Raw genomic sequence first — 16,362 nt, 5'->3', positions numbered from 1 at the left:
ACTTAGTGCACAGTGTTAGACAATTCATTATTAGTTTCATCATTTCACAATTGTGCTGTAAAGGGCAACAAAACTTACATGTATAACAGAGGAATATTTCTAGAGATGAATAGAATCCAAGGACAATAACTTTGAGTAATTAGCGTTAGGTTATGATTATGGAAACAAACAGATAAACACATGCTCTTATTATGCGCCAAGTCAGAGTACATTGGGTGCAAAAGTTTGCATTGCTTGCTATTGAAATGCCAAGTAGATTCTTCTGTCTTAAAGAGCCAGTTGCTTTTGTTCCACGTTTTGCATATTTCCATAAGACAAGCAACAGCTGTCGCTAGGTAACCAGCATAATGTTTTAAACCTGATTTAAGATTTACTTAGTAAATTAAAAACATTAAATCCTCTTTTACTCTATGTCAAGACTGAACATAAGGACTTTCATAAATGTGGCCGCAAAATCTTAAATGTCCTCTGTTGTTGACAATATTAATTGCAAATATTATGTTTAAAGTTATGTTGAGAAATACATCTTTTAAGTTCAGCCGAGCAGAGCTTGCAGTCGCCTTTACTGTTGTCGTCACATCACATTACCTAATATTATCTACTAAACGTCAGCATGTCAACGTTATCACTGAGAGCATGTTAGCAGCGTTTAGCTCACAGCACCACCCCAGAGAGCCACTGACATGGCTGTCAACTCTGTCATCGCTCTAAAACTAAGTTTTGGATGTGTGAGACATAGCATCTGGGTCCTAAAAGAACTCAGATGGCCCCACAAGTGAGTGGGTAAAGGATCAAAACATACACACATACACACACACTTGCACGCACGCACGCACACAAACACACACACACACACACACACACACACACACACACATTGTTGGGCGTTTGGAGTATCGGTTTGGGGTGTTTTCCTGGGAATCTGTGTCTCAGGTCGCTCTGCTTATTGTGTAGCAACCAGGGCAGGGTCTGGGATGTTTATTGTGGGGAGAGTTTGGTTTTGTTTGCAAAACATGAAAAGGCAGCATGGGCAAGTGTGTTTCCAAAGGTTCATGCAGCTTCCATAAAAAAGATAACTCCAGTTTATTATAAACTGGCCCTTGCTTTATTAATTTTATTAAAAGATCAATACCCCCTCATCTGTATCATAAACAGATGCTAGCTTAGCATAAGATGAAAAAATACTTTTGGTCTCTGCCTAGATATTTATCTCTTTTTTTGTTTCTTCTCACTGGTGTGGGGAATAAAAACACATCATGGCATTCAATGAAGAATAATACCAATGCAACAAAAAGTCACGCAAAAAAAAACAAAAAACACGTCACATTCACAGCACATTCATATGCTTGATATCCATCTACAGAAGCAAATAGATTTCCTGGAATTTCTGTGGCTATGAATTAAACTATCAAAATATACTTTAACATTTTAGGAAATTATTTTTTTGCCTTTTTGCCAGATGCACTGATGCCGCTCTGGAGTCATCAAAAGAATTTAAAAGTTACTTGTAGCTAAACTAAATACTATGTTGTATTTTTGGTTTATTGAGGGTACCAAACAATCATTGCTCAAATCAATATAAAAATCTCAGCGTTGTTGTCTCCTGATAAACTTTGAATCTTTATTGGGGATCTCATTCTATGCCGGAAGGTGTCTATGGAAACTCCAAGCAATAACACCATTATAAACTTTTGAACAATCCTGCCCTTCCGATTAAATAAAACCGACCTTATCTCAATTACCGATAAGCCTCTGGTTAGTGAATGATTCCTTGTTGCATTATTCTGTAACCCAACAGGAATCATTATAATAAAATAAGAGGTATGATATATATAATATGCCCCACATTTGTCTACATTACAGCTTGAATTTAAAACTCACTGTACATTAGCAACATTTGTGTCAAACCTAGCAAGATCATTCCAGATTTTATGCAGGTCTGACTTAGTTCACACTCCTGTTAACTGTTTTCATGTTACTTCACTCATTTCATGGAAAGTTATTATACTGTCTGCGGCAATTTAGTAGTTAGTGCAATGACTTTCAGCAGCCTGGGCTGTATTTACATGCAAGATTAATACAACTTTAAGCAGACATGATTTTCACTGTGATGGATTGCCAAGCTTAAGCAAGTCTCTGCAAGTGGATAAATAGTGGAGAAAAACATAGCCGGCAAATTAAAACACTGGTCTATTTTGAAAATTGTTTGCAGCAGTGAAGGTGAGCAGTGATGGTTCACATTATAACAGTACATTTTAGTGCAGAAATGTAGATTGATCTGCAGTAAAGAAACAAATTTATGAAGATTCAACACAAAAGGTTCATTTTGCATTCTTTAAAATCAGACACCTGTTAGACACCTGACCTTTATTTTTAGATGCCAACTACAGGGGATGCAAGGATCACGTCATTTATAAAGCTGTAGCCTATAAATTAAACAGAATGGAAACTACACAGGTTAAAACGCAATATAATTTTCATATTGTTTTTTATTATTTTCCTTTTCTGCTTAATTAAAATACTCTGCTATTTCATGTTTACTTTTCACTAATTTAAACACATAGGGCCCATGACCTGCACGTGTCTCAGACCAGCTCCACGTGGCCCATTTGCATTTAGACCTCCTTAACTCCCAATACAATTTTAGTCAAAACTGAATGTACATGGCATTACTAATTATACAAACCCAAAGATTCAAGGAGCTTTATTGTCTTTCCACAATATGCACAGACAGAGATGTAGACAGTAGACCGAAATGTTGTTCCAGTAGATCTTTGGTGTAACATAGGGCACAAAATATACCATAGGGCACAAAGCAAAAGGTGTCATCTCCTTTAATCTGATCCCTGTTCTCCCTTCTTGTTTCAGTCATTAACAGCAGCTTTTAAATGTCCCATCAGTATTTTTCAATGCAGGAGGTCCCCTGGACCTATAGAGTAGTTTAATGTGACAACCACCATGACTGTATCTGCAAGTGACACAAGACATGAGCTGACAGTTTCCTGGCACATAGTAAAACATCTTAAAGAGAAGAAGAAGAACAACAACAACAACCACCTTTTTCACTGAGCATATATACATGTTGTACATACATTTTACACGGAAATTTGCTAGCACAGCTTATGGATTGGTGTTTTGGTTGGAGGGGCATAAGAAAATGTGGGGGTGCACTATAGCAGCACATTAGATCTGTACCTGGTCTTGCACCTGTTGAGAGGTTTTATATGCCCACATGCTGTTATCAAACACCAATAACCTACTAAATTAAGAAAAGTTACTTCTGTGAAACTTGAATTATGGTTACTAAAGTGCAGTTGTGAACTACATGTTACAGTGCACTCACAGAAACTAGACATTACATACAGTATGCTTCTGTACTGCCACTCTTTAGCCAAGGCCTGTGAGATCTTTTCACTGAGCACTGAAGTTAGAAGTATTGAGCAACACGTCCAACGGCCTGGCCTCCTCCCTGGCAGAGTTCAGCTGCTCTGTTGAAACGCAATTTCTCTGTGTGAGCACGTCTGACTCAAACTCAGTTTCCTGCACTTGCAAGTTCCCTACTGGGTGTGTGTCTGAATATATGCATGTGTGTTAGTCTTTGTGTGTGAGTGTGTGTGTTGTTACTCTAAACAGAAATCCAGCTTCCCCTCTTCTATCCTCATTCTGTTAGTTGGTTGGTCGCTGGTGTTCTCTCTCTCTTTCTCTCTCTCTCTCTCTCTCTCTCTCTCTCTCTCTCTCTCTCTCTCTCTCTCTCTCTCTCCCTGTCTCTCTGTCTCCATGACAACTGACTGGCACAAAGACGTTGTAATCGTCACACACCTGAGACCAGGAAGAAGGAAGTACCTGGCCCCACCCACGGCGAGTTCTACGAGGAATTCAGGTAGGCTAACACACACACACACAAATACACACACACACACACACAGACCATGTTGAATGTGTTATGAATGCTTGAGGGCTGGAGTGTTGTAACTGCCCTACGTGACCAAACAAGACTGAAGTTGTGAAAAATGAAAGAGAATCAAAAGTGGGTGTGGAGTGAAAGGAACATGAATGTGGAGAATAGGGAACACCAGTTGAGCCAGTGCTGTATCATCTGAGATATGTTAACTGTTTGTACTTTCAGTTCAGGTTTACAGCAGGAGCCTGTGTAACAAAAGAGAGAAACTGTTTATATTAGACATTTTAAATTTCAGATTCCCCTTCAATCATGTAGCTTCAATATGTTTTCATCATCTTCATGCTAACAGAAAAAAAGAAAGAGAGAGAGAGTGAGTGAGTTGTTATTACGGAAAGATGTCATTACAGAGGGATCTACAGTGTGTACGTCAAAGGCGTGAGGAACATAACATAAAGACAGTGTGTCATCACAATGTCAAGGGTGTTATGTATTTGTGAATGAGCACAGGCTGTATTCTGTGTGATCATCAGTAATAAGCATGTGGTGGATGTGATCATGTGGGTGATGTTTTGGACTAGGTGTGCAGGAAACTCATCTAGAGGAATGCTGCTCTGGTTGCTATGATTCAGGTCTGGCTGTTTGCATGCGCACACACACACACACACACACACACACACTGGCCAGGGCCACAGGAGGATAGCATTTCCCATCCGGAATGATAGAAGGGAGGGAGAGCGAGAGCAAGAGAGGGAGGGAGGGAGCAAGGAGGTGTGTTGGGGGTTTGGGCAGTCAGATTCTGGTTTGGTGAGTTTTTAGGAGCAGGCAGTGTGTACACCATACACAGACAGAAAGAAAGCGATACGGACAGAGACCGAGATAGGAAGGTGTTTCCTGAAAGCTTGGTGCTCTTACGGGAAAGCGCTTTCAGAGTTTTAAGTGACGGATGGTGAAGCTCTAGCAGCGGCGGCAGCAGCATCGGCAGCAGCACCTTCACTTATCATCATGCAACGTTCATCTGACTGATACACCAGCTATGATGTGCTGTAAGGAAGAGTTTTTTGTTTGTGTTTGGATGAAGAGGGTATTCTCTGATATGTGTCCAGGGATCATTAGCATGTCGGTGTATGTGCTTAAAACTTTTTTCATTTCTTTTTCTTCTTCCCCTCCTCAGTTCCGAGGAATGTGGGGCTTATGTCAGTGAGAGTCAGGTACAGACTCACTAATTACCACTGCCCTCCCTCCCTCCATCGTTTCCTCCCTCCCTCCCTTATTCTCTCTCTAGTTCTTTGCTTCAGCCGTGCCACCTTCTTTTGCCTCTCCTCTCTTCTCCCCTTTGAGACCTTGTGTGCTCCACTTCTATCTATCTGGTCTATCTTGTCTCCTGCTGTTGAGTCTACAAGCACTGTCATGACTGGAGCAGAGGAGAGGACAAACAGAGAGGATCTGAGTCAGAATCCAAAAAAACACCAAAAGGAGAACAGAAAGTCTGACTTGTCCTCTCTCTCAGCGCATGTCTGTGTCGTGTGTGTGCATGCTTTCGTTATCTGAGATTTCTTCTGATTGTGCATTTGGGGACCTGTCATTGAAGACAGGAGGCGCCTTGACAGCGAACAAGAGGCCGGAGAGAACTTCACACAGAGCACAAAGGAGGAGAGAAAGAAGAAGGGAAGATGAGAAAGTGACAAGCTGGATCAGGGTTTCTAAACAGGTGCAGCAGAACTTACAGCGACTACACATCCCATCATCCTACAGGTTGGCTGGGAACACACCGTGTGTCTTTTTCTCTTCTTTCTGTCTCTTAACCTTAAAGTTTAACTGTTATCGGCTACAGTCGAGGGACATGATATGTTTTCTCACCTGGAGGATTCGGAAAATACACACATACACGCACGCACACACACACACACACACACACACACACACACACACACACAGTGGGTATCTGGAAGGACATTTCTTCAGCTGGTCCAGTGTTCACACTGAACCAGCTGACTGCTGTAACCTTCACTACAAGGTTATGGAATGGGGACTCAGTGTTTATTTTCTGTGGATGTGTGTGTGCGTGTGTGTGTGTGATCAGTTGCTTTCTTGTCTCATCATCTTGTGTGTGTGTGTGTGTTTTTCAGAAACTGGTTGAGCAGGGCGCCAGCTAGCCTTGGGTGTCCTGTTGTTGTACAAACAAGAATTAGTGAGCATATAAGAGTGTGTATGCACGTGTCTGTTCATATACTTTACATTTGTGCGCAGTTACACTGTTTCTTGAACAGCCTTTACCAGACACTTTACAAATGAGATTACAAGAGTAGTTTGGGAACCTAAAACCTTTTTAAAATGTTTGTGTGTGTCTGTAGAAGTTTTTGTCAGTGATTTTGTTTAGAATTTTTTCAATAAGATAAAACTTAAGGGGCTGAATCCTTTCAAATGCACACATCTTAAAAAGCATGCAGAATACTTAATACAACTGGTTAATAAGTAGCATTTAATTTAAAAATTAATGTAAAAGAATGTAAATACCTTCAATGTGCTGTAATGTGCAATAAACATAATAGTTTCACTTACTGTTTCCTGACAATCACCTTTCGGGATTCAGGAGAGGACAGTGCAGAGTGATTCACACCTGTACTACAGCCCTCTGTAAATGTGTGCGCGCGCGTGTGTGTGTGTGTGTGACTGCCATCTCAAAAGACGATCTGCTTCCTTGTGATTACTGTAAATACCTCTACAAGTTGAAGGTGTGTGAGAGGTGTTGAATTGGTGTTGAGGCCTGATGAAGTGGATGGCAACTGTTTATCAAGCTGCTTATAGCAAATAACAAAACTAAAAGTAAAAACCTGTTAATTGGTTGCAATGACTGTGTGTGCGTGTGTGTGCGTATGTGTGTGTCTTCGAAAGTGGCTATGGGTTGACGTAGGTTCAAGAGGTGAACCACTTTTCAGAATTACATTTATCTCAACACTCTAATCTAATAGCAAAAAAACGGTCAGACAGTTAAGATGAGAATTTGTATGTGGATTTCTTTATGTGTTCTATTGGCGTGAACTTAATAATGTTGTGTCTAATCCTGCTTTAGTTTCAGGAAGACAGATGGCATTAGAGAAACAGGGCAACAGGAAGAGAAATCAAAGATCTCTTTTGTTTTTTAACTGATGTTTTAAACAGGAAACCAGTGTGGAAATTATTCAGCAAACCTCAAACATAAGAAACGCACACACACATGGACACACAGACACACACACATACACACACACACACACACACACACACACACACACTCACACACACACACACACACACACAGACACACACACACACACACATAGTTTATGGTCATGTCACATGACTGTCACATGATTGTTTTATACGCGTGATGGGGAAGCACAGATTTAGCTTAGTGTGTGTGTGTCTGTGTGTGTGTATGACAAAGCCTGATCCACCAACACAGAAGCAGAAATCCAAAGCTGCAGAGTTACGAGACTAATGCAGCTGAGAGAGAAGGGAACAACCTGTTAGCAGCATTGTGTTATTTATGAAACACCTGTAATAAGATCTGATCACCCTCTCTCCTCTTTCTCTCTTTCTGTTTGTCACAAATACACACATACCTGGAAAGCACAATGGCCACATTCTTCCCCTCCACCACCCCCATCCACCTCCCTCCTCAGCTCCCTTCTCATCGGGCCAAGAGTTGAACAGCAGCGAGATGTAAGGAAAGCTGAAACTGGTAAAAATGTAGGGAGTCCTTAAAGGTAAAGGAGGAGCCATAAGTTGCAGAGCAGTGAAAAATGTCTTCACACACTCTTTTTGGACAAAGACAGACAGGAAGTGTCAAAATGAACACTAATAAGTACTCCGGTCTGTTAGGCATTTTATGTGTGCTATTGTTCCTCAGGCTGCAAATATAAAATGGTAGAAAAATGAAAATGTGACGGTGTATTGTAGAAGAAAGATTTCCGGCCAGCATACATGCTACAGAACTAGCGTTAACCTTTAAATAGACACAAGCAATACTTTAAGTTTAGGGTAAATTACTTCTTCGTTAAGGATGGGGGACCATCATTGTCATGTTACAATAGTAAACTCATTGTTGAGGTAATGGAAAGGTCATGTTTATTTTTTTAAAGAAAAATAATTTAAGGTTTTAAAGGTGAAACAAAAATAGGTCTTTAGTGTTAAAGTCAGACACGAGAAACCTGCCACCTTAGTTAAATTGGGCCTGCACACAAATCCCACTTAGTTAAGTTTGAGACAAGATTGTGATACTGGTTAAAATTACTGTTGCGGTCACTGATGTCAAAGTCATGACACTTTTTGAGTCAAAGTCACATAATTGCTTGACACCGTCTCCAACCTCCGCCCTGAAAGGGTTTTCATGGGTTTAACACCTGTCTTAGCTTCTGACAGGCAACAGTCATTATTCACATAACCACAAGACCACAAAAGGCCCTTCTCTGGAAAACTGGAGAATAAGTCATTCTGAAATGATTAGCAGCACTGTCAATTTGTTCAGATTTTGACACAGTTGTGACGTGTCCCTCTACATTAATACAATGAAGACAATTTTGTTGAAAACTGGCATTACATTAGAACCCCAGTGCTGTGTACTACAAATGATGTTTACTGTATGCTGCCAATATGCTAATATAATCAATATCTGCTTGAAAGAACTAAAGAATTACCAAACTTTGTAGTAAATGTATATAAAGCAGACATTGGTTAAAGATTGGGAAAGTTAATGATGTGCTGTGTTTTGAAGCATGACACACAACATGTTTACTGTATTAATATTTAACCAAAACCTCAATTTAACCAAATGAGCAATCTCCAGGACTGCAATATAGCACTTCTTACATTGGAAATGATGCATTTTATTTAGGTTTTGTTTAATAATTTGGGTGAAAGAGCCTGTAAAAAATAACTAGCATTGTGCAACCATCTTTTTTCTGGGAGGACAGAGCCTTACTGGTAAGACTGACACACACTGTTGAATGTGTAAACAGGTGTCATCCACTCACTGTGGAGGCTGGATCAACACTCCTCCTTTCCCCTTTCTCCTTGCTCCCCCCGCCTTCCACCAGTCAACCTTCTACCCCTGTGTAACCCCTTTCACCCCCCTGTGCGGTGACTCGCTTCCATCCTCTCCTCACTACCCTGCTGGACTCCCTACATCTCTCCTCTTCCTCCAACCTGCTCATGCACTAATGCTGTTATTATGCTTCATTTCTCTGCTAGTTTCAGTTCTTGGCTCTTTTAGCCAGATGGAGTTTTTTTTTTTGAGTTATAGTTGGAAATAGATTTACCTGCCAATATCTAAAATAAAAGCAATGCTGGGCACTGCAGTTGCTCATTCGTGAAGAGATGTAGCTCCAGTGTAAATGACGAGGGTTAAAATCCAAAGTTCATGACCCTTTTTAAAAAAAAAAACAGTAACATTAACATTGCAATTAGTTTAGTGAGTTATCTATTCATCACCAGTGTCAATTAAAGGTGCAATTACTGTATAACCAGATAGACATACAAGCTAGTATTGTTTTAAAATAGACAAAAAATGTGAATATAGCGTTCAGCTGGCTTGTGAACACACACAAATGCACGCACGCACACACACTCTCTCTCTCTCACACACACGCACACACACACACACACACACACACACCTTGCCTCTTGGCCTGCTGTCCAGACAACTAGCCCATTGTGTAGCAACAGGTATGCGGGGAAGAGCCTGTTTGAGAACAGGCAACTGAATGCTCTGTGTGTGTGTGTGTGTGTGCGTGTATGTGCGCGCAGGATATTTTTATTCTAGCAAAGAACACTAGCCAGTGTGGATGGAATAGAGGTGTATGTATGTGGAAATGTGACAGTGAGTACCTTTAGGGGTTAGAAAATACTAAAAATATGACATATTATCATCATAACTAAAACGCTAACCCTTATCTAACTTTGATTCAAACTTTAACTTAAAACCAAGTCTTAGCCCTGAATGTCATTTGACATTGGGGAGGTCACAGTGCTGACATGTCCTCACACTGACGGTTATGAACTAAAATGTGTCAACTCAACCATGGAAAGATACACACATGTGCGCACACACACACACACACACACATACATACACACATACACACATACATACGTGCATGCATACGCACACATTGTCTGCCTCGCCTCCCGGCCCAGTCAGGATGGAATGTTCCATGGGTCGAGATCATGGCTGGCACATCCATTCAAAAAACTGACAGAAATTAGGCATACTTAGGCCACACATACACACCCACAAACACACACACACAGTCTCAGCCCCCTCTTTTCACACATCTTCCTTCTCTCTTACATTCTCACACTCTCTGTCCTCTTTTGGGGAAAGGTAGTGGGTTTCAGTTGGTGTGGGAGCCGGTTACACTGAGTTTTAGTTTGCTTATAAAACTCCTGTTTCTGTGTGGTGTACGTGACACTGTTCGGCAGTTTAGCTATTGTGTGTTCAGGTATTCTGTATTTAGGGGGCGTTAGCTTTAGTTGCCTGGTGCTGAATTCCAGCAGCTTTTCATTCAGCTCTTATCTCTTTAGAGTTTCCCTTCTCACTTTCCTGCTCTCTCTCTCTCTTTCTCTCTCTCTCTCTCGCTCTCTCTCTCTCTCTCTCTCTCCCTTGTTGTGTTTGAGTTAACACCAAATGTCTTTAAGACAACAAGTGATTGCTGGTTGTCTGCACATTTTACTCATACTGTTTAAACACCTGCATTGATATAAGTGACATTTCATAGTTGGTTTCAGCATCATTTGGATCTATTATGTACAGTCCTTCCTTAAAGGCAAGTTGTACTCAATTGTACTCATAAAAAGTGACCGAAGTGGCTTCAGTCTGAGGTTCAAATTCTGACCTATTTCTCACCATGGCACACCAGTCATTGAGGGATGTGTTATCAAAAGTCAGTAGCTGTGTTGCTGTCTGTGAAATTCTCCCCCTATTGGTTAGTGTATCATGTCAACAGAAATTGTATTTGAATTACAACCCAGTGCCCTCAAAAACACTTGGAATGATGGAATGACAAATTAGCGTCTCCGGAATGTGATCTACTTCCACACTGATTTACATTTTTTAGGTACCATAATTATAGCTGCAATAGTACACCTGTCAGTGATGAGGACACATAGCTATCACTAAAGACTAAACTTGTCGTTTAAAACAGAGTCTCTGTTTCAGAAAGTTATATAAGTTATGATCACATCCCTAACAAATTATGACAATATGACTGTTAAAACTAGGAATTTAATGTTCACAGATAAAGCACTTTTACATTTTTCTGCTAAAGCTGAGTTAGCCACAGGGTTTAACTCTGTTTTTACAGTCTTGTTGACATACAACAACTTGCGTTTCCCTTTTTCATTAGGTGGAACAATAGGTGCAGAGATTCCCTCACTGTTATTGAAACCACATAATTTAGAAGCAAAATACACACCAGACATGTTGTTTAAAATTGTTTGCATGTCTCAAGCAGGTGAACACTTCAGATGAGGTAAAGTGACGGAAATGATTGAACATAAAGTTTGCCTTTCCTAATAGGTATCTCCACACTGTGGCTGAAGTGTGGATTTAGCAGTACATTTGTTTACAAGGTGCCAGTCTGGACTGTATTACTGGATATGAATTAGTGTCACAAATGTCACTAAAGAAGATGGCATATTAAAAAATAATATCCACAATAGGTTTGTATTGTTGTGCTAACATACCAACTAAAATACAAAACTATAAAAACAAGACGCTAGTTGAAAAAAACAGGAATTTATTATTTTACCTACATGCTGCTTACACACTATCAGGTCATTGCAGGGAAAAGGGACAGTCATCCATGTTGACATTTCAGGATGATGGTTACTGGTCAGATAATGAGCAGTTTCATTGTGGTCGTATGTCACAAGGATGACTCGATTTCTATTTCTATTGTGTTCTCATGTTTTAAAGCTCCTTAAGATCTTTTCTTCACATCTTGCTCCCTCTCTCTCCCCCCCTTCTGCGTCTCCTTGACCTTGGCAGCAATTGTGGCACCTAAACACACAATACCCCGTTCTGCAATTGGTTAGTGAGAAGCCACATCATTGCAGAGTCAACTTCTTTCATCAAAAATTGTGCTGAGTCATTTTTGTTCATCAGAAGTGGAACACTGGGATTGGTTGATTGCTGTTACAAGGTGTGACGTGTCCCTTTGAATAAGGAAGTGTTACACAGAAGTTTGTGTGTTCATGGTTATGCAAATGTGTGTTCCCCCTGTGTTCAGCTGAGATTAAGATGCTATTTATACTTTTCTTTGTACATTTCTTTGTTTTTTTTAATTTTCAAGTCACATTAGCATTAAACATTACATTTTTATTTAGTTGGAAGTTACACAAAATAACAACAAAGAGATGCACCACAGCCACAAACAATAACACCAAATTAAAACATTGTGAACAACAGCCTGAAACTATGCTGATAAAAAAATGATAAAAATAAGACACTAAACAACTGAAAATGGTCATAAACAAAAAAACTAAGAAAACAAAACCCTAAAGGACAAAATTAATCACATATCTTCTAAAACATTTTTAATTAGAACATTCTTCTCTCTTTGCTTTAATCATTAAGCTTGAAGAAAATGGGACTATCAAAATTCTGCCACAGCCTGAAAGACAACCAGTTTATAATCACAAACACAGCAAAACAAGGAAAGATCTCTCAGGACTCTGGTGCTTTCAAAAAAGTTCCCTGACAAACAAGTACTTTGTTCTGCCGAGGCTCTTCAGCTGTCTCACATGCCCTGCAGGGCCAGTGCACATCACGGGATGTTCACATTTGTGTAATGTTTATGTTTCCATTAACAGTTAGTAGGGCCTCTAAAGTTTCTATGCAATACAATACAGGACCTCCCAACAGTGACATTGTTTCATTCAGTGAAAACATGTCTTGAAATCTGCTTGTGATGTAATGATTGACTCTGCGCACAGTGAATCCTACACAGCCTGAAAATGTGGCACTGATGGCGACTACCCTGTTATAAATTATAATTAATAACCATCATTGAACGTGCGTGATTAAGCGAAGGCAGTATCTATATTGGCTGCTCCATACAAGTCTCTATGACCCAGATTATTATCACATTGAAACAGTGTGAAAGGCCACTGATATTAAATGGAAACTTACACATATACTGCAGCATGTACTGTATGTGTCTATAGGGGGCAGATTAATACTGGAATAAATATCAAGAATCTTTAAATAACAATTGCTGAAACATGATGAAAATATTAGCCAATATTAACAAGTACTTACATAAACACATAAAAGTAGACAGTAAACAGTTCTATTTTTGTAAAAATTACATAATCATAAAAACAGAACAACTTTAGCTCAAAGTTAAAAGTTAAATATACGTACATGTGCTGTTAATAAAACTTCTTTATTGCTGTATTTTATCACTCTTTGTATAGCTGCAATAACCTGAAGTCAGCTGATAGTGGTCTGCTAGTATATCATCGTGTTGTATAGAAGTGTGTGTGTTGAGTTTGACCATGTAATTGTTTCTTCAACATTCCCCCATCTGTGTCAGTGACCCTTGTGAGGGTGTTTGTGTACAGCATCTCACAGTTGTGTGCGGGTTAATGTCAGGCCCTTAGGGCCAGTTCCCCCACGTCTCTCTGTCTCTGTTATTGCTGAGCTGATTACACTCTTCCCTGCATGTTCAGTGCATGACTTTATGGCTTTTGTGGCATTGCTATGTGAGCTGACTTGATTTAGTGGATGCAATTTTTGGACATTTCTGGATGTTATTACACAAGCATTTTTCTTTTATTTTGTAATCACATAGTTTGATTATGTTTACGTTTTTGACCAACAGTAGACTTTTGTTCATGGTTAATCATTTTATTTCTTTCCCACTTGTACATTAATGTGACATATGAATGGAACTTTGAGTTTGACTATTTAGAATTCATAAAGACAAAATTAACATTTAATAAATGATTAGACAGCATAATAAATCTGTCAACTTATGAAAGTGTTTATTGATCTATTTGTCTATTTGTCACTATATTTCCTATGAGTATAGCCTGGTGTAAAGTGGCAATAATATCAAATATATCATTATAGAAAAATATTATATTTGTTGACATATTGCAATGATTAAAATGAATAAAAAGTCTCCGTAAGTTTGTATTTTGCCTATGAATGCCAACTAGGGTGAGTGAGTGTGTCTGATAAAGTTTGCTGGCAATAAAACCATCTTGGTGTTTGAATCAGGCTCTTCTGCACCTTTCAAAATTGGTTTATTGCTCCATGCGGCCTTCACTCTACCTTTTTACACCCTGTTGGCGAGAGAATATTTCTCTATCTGTAAACTTTGAACTGGCTATCTACATATACTGTGTGAGTGCTGCCAAAAATGTGAGAATCAGTGATTGCATGTCCTTCATTAACAGAGTCATTGGTTAATGTATCACTTGTGCAATGGCATTTGTACACACAAACACACACATACACACTGCTTAGGCCGGAGTAGAACGGCACCCCAAATGATAAGACTATATGCTTGTTCTCTGTAAGGGTTTTATAAGGTTATGTACACTTCCACACATTGTCAGTGTGGTCTCCTTCCTATTCTTTCTACCGTCTATTTTTCTGAAAAATATGACTGGTATGTGACAGTTAATCTGGCTTGTATTCTCTTAATCTTTAATGTTTTTATCAGTGTGTCACCTTAGTTGCATTTGACTTTGAAACCACACTTCATGCAACTTGCACAAATAAAACTGTTAGCATGTTTTAGCATCATAATTGTAGTTGTTTTAGGCCCTTTAAACACCTGCAAAGCTCTTCTGCACACAGTGGCTTAGTCAGAAATGGGATTTTAGTGAAGACAAACTCATTTGTGGAGGAATTGTTCATATTTAAGGAAACTTTTTGAAAATGTGATGATTACAGAAGATCAGTGAAATTTCGCCTTCAACAGGTTTATGCCTGGTGATATAAAAAAGCACGGCTTTGTGGTGCTTATGGTTCCCTGGATAAAAAAATCTCAATTTACTTAATTTTGTGGCCAAACAACTGCAATACAAATGGCATCCACATCAGCTCTCCTTCTCTTAGTGTTAATTAGCAAATGTCAGTATACTACCACACAAAGTAAGGTTTGTGTCTATTTCATTCTGGGCTCCTACAGTCTGTAGGAGGGGTGGGTGACCTTGTACAGTACCTACCTGTCCTCAGGGGCCCATTTTTCTCATAATTTGTCTATGAGAGTTTAACTGTAATTAGATTACAACACAACAACATCTTTCCTTGATCATCATTTTTCATCACACTGTCTGCCCTTTTCCCCCTCCCTTCCCATTTGTCTTATCATCAGCTGAAACTGAGAGAGAGAGAGAGAGAGAGAGAGAGAGAGAGAGAGAGAGAGAGAGAGAGAGAGAGAGAGAGAGAGAGAGAGAGAGAGAAGGAGGCAGAAAGAAGGTGGGGGGTTACCTGTACTTAGTGGCCCCACCTCTTTCTTCTGGCCATTGAGAATGAGTAAACACTAAACCACCTTTGCTTACCTCCACAGTCAAACACTCAGACACAGGCGGGCGAGGAGGCTCTCTTACTGCCACAGCCTGTCAACACTGAAGGACAGTGAATGGACAAAGTGAACGTGTGTTTTAGACAAGTGTGAATCTGCATCTCTCTAAAGCAAAACACCAAAGCTGCATCTTTTTGGCCTGCTCATCGATATCCGCGCTGCTCAGTTTGGGATACAGGTACAGTGACACGTCTTTCTGAGGGTGCAGAAACTAAGACTCTCTCTTTAAAAGCATGTCATCATTTCTTCATGTTGTACCACTGTGTGATTTCATTGGTTAGCTTTAAAGGATCAGCATTTCCACCAGAATGTAGTTCATCAGAAGTTGTCAGGTATCTTCATGATAGCTGACCTGCACGTTCTAGTAACTCTGGCCTCTGCCCTTTTTGATAAAAGGTTTTCAGGTGCTCCTGTTAAACCTTATTAGGATCAAATGTTATGTTATTGTGATGGAGACATTTTTGAGGATGCAGCTTTTTTTCTCTGTGATTTTTGCTGACTTTCTCTCTTCTCGTAAATGATGACTGGCATTCTGCTTTGTCTGGAGAGAGTTACGGTTTACCAGATGTACCTGTTTCACCAGAAAAATGATTGGAAACAGACAACAAAGGCACTTAACCCAATCAGTGATTGGAATGGAGATCAGCATGTCCTTACAATGAAACCAGTGGAACCAGTGAAGTAGCATGACTCTCTGTGTGTGTGTGTTTAAGGTGGGGGATAAAAATGCTTCAGTGACTTTATGGAGAGACAGGCATTATTGCCTTCCGTGTTCTCCGTCATATAGTGTGTGGACTTTTACCCCATGAAAGTCAGGTGTGTGTTGTGTGTGAGACACAGGATTGTGTGCTATCGGGCTAGATGTGTGATTAGTGATCGCTG

The 16,362-nt window shown here is 39.8% G+C and overlaps 1 protein-coding gene across 15 annotated transcripts in view; it reads left to right on the top strand.

The window, feature by feature from the left end:
- Positions 1-3,742: 3,742 nt before the first annotated feature.
- The window catches only part of rbm47 (RNA binding motif protein 47), a 29,331-nt gene continuing 16,711 nt past the window's right edge, over positions 3,743-16,362 (top strand). For 5 of the 15 annotated variants that reach the window (XM_067496919.1, XM_067496917.1, XM_067496918.1 and 2 more), the window contains exons 1-2: positions 4,718-4,944; positions 5,490-5,653. The gene's annotated coding sequence lies outside the window, so the exon portion shown is untranslated. Of the gene's footprint in view, positions 3,881-4,717; positions 4,945-5,215; positions 5,654-15,465; positions 15,659-16,362 lie in introns of those variants that run through there. The other 10 variants (XM_067496910.1, XM_067496909.1, XM_067496907.1 and 7 more) reach the window with 10 other exon arrangements.

Source organism: Channa argus, chromosome 3 (assembly GCF_033026475.1).
Source record: "Channa argus isolate prfri chromosome 3, Channa argus male v1.0, whole genome shotgun sequence".
Classification (NCBI taxonomy): Eukaryota; Metazoa; Chordata; class Actinopteri; order Anabantiformes; family Channidae; genus Channa; species Channa argus.
The sequence above is the reverse complement of the archived record's forward strand: the minus strand, read 5'-3'. Positions and strand labels throughout refer to the sequence as shown.